The sequence below is a fragment of the Eriocheir sinensis genome, chromosome 24 (assembly GCF_024679095.1).
Source record: "Eriocheir sinensis breed Jianghai 21 chromosome 24, ASM2467909v1, whole genome shotgun sequence".
Lineage (NCBI taxonomy): Eukaryota > Metazoa > Arthropoda > Malacostraca > Decapoda > Varunidae > Eriocheir > Eriocheir sinensis.
Window position 1 is genome coordinate 1,095,520 of NC_066532.1, and position 6,276 is coordinate 1,101,795.

Genomic DNA, 6,276 nt, shown 5'->3' on the forward strand with positions numbered 1-6,276 from the left:
CCCTAATGACATAAGCTTAATCAAATTGTATATCGAGTAGTACAAATTATTTATATTCATCACCGTGTGTGTATCGTAAGTGTAATGCCAGATTTTTGTAAGGATGGAAAATGTGTATAAGAGTCAAAAAGTGTGTCCAAATAAGTGTTTAAGTGAGAGGCCCGCAGCGACCGTTAAACTCTCACTTATTTAGACACACTTATTGACTCCTATACTACGAACACTTTTTCCTTCCTTATAAAAATCTGGCATTACATAAGGAGGAGGGAGGAGGACGTGAACAGGAGGGAGTACATTTCTTTACTGCTGTAGAGGCATCAGGAACGAGAAAAGGCATAGAGTTACGAGCAGGAAAATCCATCCACGTTACTCAAAACTCATAACTCTGCCCCCTCTCCACACGGCAAGTTGTATGGGATAGGAGAGAGGAGGAAGGGAGACATGGGAGAAAAGGGAGTGGGAGATAAACTAGAAAAGAAGGATAGTGGAGGATGAGGAAAGGAGAGAGGGGAGTGGGAGATGAACTGGCATGGGAGGAGAGCAGAAGGGGAACAGGGAGAATTGAGAGATGGATAACCTAAAATAGAAGAGTGGGGGGAGAGGAAAGGAGAAAGGGGAGTGGGGGGGCTACGACTGTTACTACTACTACTACTACTACTACTACTACTACTACTACTACTATTACCACTACTTCTACTCCATCCACAGCCTGTATAGTGCCTTACATCAGTTAGTGAAAAATGGAACTGTGTGTGTTTGTGTGTTTGTGTGAATGTGGAGTTCAGAGAGAGGGGGAGAGGTTGCTAAATAAAAAATAAAAAATCTTCCTCTTCTTCTTTCTCTTCTTCATTTCTTTCAACTTACTTATCATCTTTTTTTACTTGCTCTTGCTCATCATCTTCTTCTTCTTCTTCTTCTTCATTTAGCATCTGTATTTTCCCTTATGATGTTGGATGAAGAAAGAAAAACGGTTATATATGATTTTAAAGTCTCTCAGTACGGCTTCCTAACTCCTGACTCAACACACACTCGCCAGTATATCTATCTATAAGTTTGCCTCAGTCCTGCAACAAATATAAACAGGCAAGCATAGATAGGGTAAGGAAGTACAGGAAGAGGAAGAAAACGATTAGTATGTGATTCTTAAGTCTCTCAGAGTGGCCTCCCGACTCCGAGCTCAACACACACTTTTACGATATCGGTCGATCACATTCCGTCTGTCTATTGTCATGTTTTTGGGACCAGTTTAACGTATCATTCCAAGGAGTAAATTATTTTGTGCCGTGTATATTAGTGTCGATCGTTGACCTCCCGTAGTAGTGATTCGTTAAGTCTATGCACCAGTTTGACTTTTTTTTTCTTTTTGCTACGTTCTGCTACGAGTGTATGATTACCGTGAAGACAGTTTGGTTTGATTAAGAGAAGGGGTATGTGTTGTCAATCCACGTATTTTTGTTTCGCATGATCACTGTTATTATTATTATTATTATTATTATTATTATTATTATTATTATTATTATTATTATTATTTATTTATTTATTTATTTATTTTTTTTCATGTTTGTCAATATCACATGTATGGAAACGGACATAGTTCTCTGACGCACATTATTATAATATTTTTTTATGTCCGTGTTTGTCAATATCACACGTATAGAAACGGATGTGGTTCTCAGATTCACATTATTATTATATTTTTTATGTCCATGTTTGCCAATATCACACGTGTGGAAACGGATATAGTTCTCAGATGCACATTATTATTATTATTATTTTTTTTTTTTATGTCCGTGTTTGCCAATATCACACATATGGCAATGGATATGGTTCTCAGATACACATTATTATTTATTTTTGTTGTCTACGTTTCTCAATATCGTGTTTTGAAGTGAGTGTCTAGTTCTCACACACACATTTCCTTTAAAGCTGTAGCAGTTTCCATACAAGATCCATTTTCAAGACTTTTTGTGGTTTATTTCTGATGTCCGAGGTTTTCATGTCCATATTCTCAGATGCTTTCGACTCTCACAGCACCTATTTCCCAAGGCCAGAAAGTAGATAAGTTGGCTTTTCATGTGTGTTTTTTCATGTTTGTGGTGCAGAAGCCTTGTCAAACTATTACTAGGCTCTTGAAACTACCCATGGAAATACTGACACAACATCCAGTGTGGTGTGTAAGCTCCGAAATGTCTGAGAATGTAGATCCCAAGGCCAGAGAGTAGATACATTGGGTTTTCATATGTGTTTTTTCATGATTGTGGTGCAGAAGCCTTGTCAAACTATTACTAGGCTCTTGAAACTACCCATGGAAATACTGACACAACATCCAGTGTGGTGTGTAAGCTCCGAAATGTCTGAGAATGTAGATCCCAAGGCCAGAGAGTTGATACGTCAGGTTTTCATGTGTTTTTCCATGCTTGTGGTGGAGAAGCTTTGTCAAATTATCACTAGGCTCTCGAAACTACCCATGGAAATACTGACACAACTTCCAATGTAATGTGTTAGCCCCAAAATGTCTTGAGAATATAGATACCAAGGCCATAGAGAGTAGATACGTTGGGTTTCCATGAGTGTTTTTTTTCATGTTTGTGGTGGAGAAGCCTTGTCAAACTATCACTAGGCTCTTGAAATTACCCATGGAAATACTGACACAACCTCCAATGTGGTGTGTAAGCCCCAAAATGTCTTGACAATATAGATACCAAGGCCAGAGAGTAGATACGTTGGGTTTTCATGTTTTTTTTTTCATGTTTGTGGTGGAGAAGCCTTGTCAAATTATCACTTGGCTCTCGAAACTACCCATGGAAATACTGACACAACCTCCAATGTAATGTGTTAGCCCCAAAATGTCTTGACAATATAGATACCAAGGCCAGAGAGTTGATACGTTGGGTTTTCATGTGTTTTTCCATGCTTGTGGTGGAGAAGCCTTGTCAAATTATCACTTGGCTCTCGAAACTACCCATGGAAATACTGACACAACCTCCAATGTGGTGTGTAAGCCCCAAAATGTCTTGACAATATAGATACCAAGGCCATAGAGAGTAGATACGTTGGGTTTCCATGAGTGTTTTTTTTCATGTTTGTGGTGGAGAAGCCTTGTCAGACTATTACTAGGCTCTCGAAACTACCCATGGAAATACTGACACAACCTCCAATGTGGTGTGTAAGCCCCAAAATGTCTTGACAATATAGATCTTGGTGTCAGATGTATGCAGATGAATGTACTCCTGAGATGCATATTTTCTCAGAGCTATGATAATATTTCTTTATTTTTTGATGTACATTTTTTTTTAGTAATTCAATATGTGTATGCAAACAAATCAATTCTCTGATGCATATATTCCGTCAGTGCTGTGGTGAGGTCCAAACATATTTAATTCCAATGTCTAAATAAAAAGGAAATTGACAGAAGGCCAAATGTGGGACTTCCAAAGCTGTTCTAGGTAGAGAGCCATATAGTATTACCCATTATTGATACTAGACATGATACATAGATGCTGACTGCCCTATAACCAAGAAGAAGAGAGAGGTGGTCTGAGATGAAGTGGTAGAGGAGGAGGAGGACTGGAGGAGGGAGAGGAAATGGGGGAGTGGAGGATGAGCTGGTGGAGGAGGGGAGTGGAGTATGAGTTGGTAGAGGAGGGGAGCTGAGGGAGTGGAGGATGAGCTGGTAGAGAAGGGGAGTGGAGGGAGAGGAAAGGAAAGAGGGAGTGGAGGATGAGCTGGTAGAGGAGGGCAGCGGAGGGAGAGGAAAGGAAAGAGGGGAGTGGAGGATGAGCTGGTAGAGAAGGGGAGCGGAGGGAGAGGAAAGGACAGTGGGAAGTGGAGGATGAACTGACAGAGGTGGAGAAAGGAAGGTTAGGAAATGAGAAGGAAGAGAGAGAGAGAGGGAAGTGGAGCATAAGGTTAGAAAAGTCTGTGGCAAAGTCCAGTTCATGATTAATATAAGGAAAGAAAAGATGAGAATAATACGAGGAAAAAAGAAATGAGGCTTATTCAGTGATACAATAAGCTTGGGTGGACTTCCAGAAAAGGGCGTTAACCCGGTAGCTGCGGGGATCATGTTTCTTAAAGGCCCCTCTAAGCGAATTGATGAGAAAAAATCATCACACGGAAACTATTTCATAATACATATCAACGCATTTGTGATCAGTTTATGCGATATCTATTTTTGGGGGGTCTTTATCATGGCAAAAATTTGGCCCGTCGCTGGTACACGGTAAAGCCACAAATTTGGCCCAGCGCTGCTACTGGGTTAAGCTTACCGAGGTTGAATGCTGTGGTGGAAGTTATGAAAGTGTGGCAAAGTCCAATACAAGATAAATACAAGTAAAGAAAAAGTGAGGTTTATTCATTGATACATAAGCTTGAGTAGGGTTCCAGAAAAGGGGCCTAAGCTTACCGAGGTTGGACGCTGTGGTGGAAATAAAAATGGTCTGTCTTGAAGTCCCTCACAAGCTTGATATAATGAAAGAAATGAGGCTTATTCAGTGATACATAAGCTTGAGTGGGCTTCCTGGAGGGGACTCAAAGCTTACCGAGGTTGGACGCTGTGGTGGAAGTTTGAATGGTGTGGCAAAGTCCAATACAAAATTAATATAAAGAAAAAAAAGATGAGATAAAGACAGTGATAAGTGATACATAAGCTTGGGTGGGCTTCCAAGGAGGGGTCTGAAGCTTACCGAGGTTGGACACTGGTGGAAATAAAAATGGTCTGTCTTGAAGTCCCTCACAAGCTTGATCTAATGAAAGAAATGAGGCTTATTCAGTGATACATAAAGCTTGGGTGGGCTTCCAAGGAGGGGTCTGAAGCTTATCGAGGTTGGACGCTGTGGTGGAAGTTTGAATGGCCTGTCTACCTACTGTTGCTCCCTGTGTCGAGGCGCCCATGTGTCAGGGGTAGGGAAGGGTGGGGTAAATAAACACAGTGCCTGCTTGACCGCTTCTTATATGACACTGCTCTCACTACTATGCCCTCTCTGCTAACCTTCTCGCGATGGTGTGTGTGTGTGTTGCACCGTACACACACACACACACACACACACACACACACCCACACACACACACACCCACACACACAAACACATTATTTACACTAGTTTAGAGAATTATGTAGGTAAAAAGTGATAAATTAGGAGATATAACAGGCTTGACTCCATTATTTAAGTGTAGAAATGGGTAAGAACACACACACACACACACACACACACACACACACACACACACACACACACACACGGGACTGTCCGAGCTTGAGTTCAGGCCCTATATACTACAAATAGGTAAATACAAATAGGGAAACACACACACACACACACACACACACACACACACACACACACACACACACATTATCTGATATAGGGTTAACATATATTTTTCTTAATCATTATCCATGTAAAGACATGTATGTATGGAGAGCATTCCATATTATTATTTTGTATCATATTTATTTTGTGATAATTATGTACTACGACGATGACAACCATTCTATATTTTTGTAAAGGTAGGATTGTAAAATTGTCTCCATCCAGTTTTCTTGAATCCTTGTACTAAGATGTTACTGTTAACTTGTAAATACATACATACCAGCCCACCATTACCCAGGACTTTCATTGTATTTGTTCCTTTGTAACCTAATGTGTGTGATTGACTCTGTTTCTTGTTGTAAAAGTATACATAAGTGTAAGTCAGCCCCCTTCTATAGTAGAGTAGTTCAGTCAAAGGGTTTAATTCGTTTCATCTCTTAATGTTTTCTAGTCTTCCATAAATAGTGTACCTAAGACTGTAAGTCATCCCCTCCTCTCCAAAGCTATAAGATTAATTTGGGGATGCATTTAACTCCTTAGTAATTTGAGCAGTTCAGTAAAAGGGTCATCGTTTCATCTCGTCTTATGTATCCTAGTCTTCCATATTTTTTTTTTTTTTTTACAGCTAAGGAGGCAGTTCAAGGGCGTAAAGAAAAATATAAAAAAAGCCTGCTACTTACTGCTCCTGAATAGAAGTCAAAGGAGTGTCCAAAACGAGAGGTCAATTTCGTGAGGAGAGGTGTCCTGATACCCTCCTCTTGAAAGAGTTCAAGTCGTAGGCAGGAGGAAATACAGATGAAGGAAGATTGTTCCAGAGTGTACCAGCGTGAGGGATGAAAGAGTGAAGATGCTGGTTGACTCTTGCATAAGGGGTTTGGACAGTATAGGGATGAGCATGAGTAGAAAGTCGTGTGCAGCGGGGCCGCGGGAGGGGGGGGAGGCATATATTATAGTGTAAGTCATC

The 6,276-nt window shown here is 40.5% G+C and overlaps 2 long non-coding RNA genes across 2 annotated transcripts; one reads left to right on the forward strand and one right to left on the reverse strand.

The window, feature by feature from the left end:
* Positions 1-891: 891 nt before the first annotated feature.
* On the reverse strand, positions 892-2,964 carry LOC127002694 (uncharacterized). The gene is made up of 2 exons (XR_007756419.1): positions 2,821-2,964; positions 892-2,655 (listed from the first exon to the last, which is right to left on the reverse strand). It is a non-coding gene; the product is annotated as an uncharacterized LOC127002694 (long non-coding RNA).
* Positions 2,668-5,605, forward strand: LOC127002693 (uncharacterized). The gene is made up of 3 exons (XR_007756418.1): positions 2,668-2,902; positions 3,069-4,689; positions 4,825-5,605. It is a non-coding gene; the product is annotated as an uncharacterized LOC127002693 (long non-coding RNA).
* The last annotated feature ends 671 nt before the right edge of the window (positions 5,606-6,276 follow it).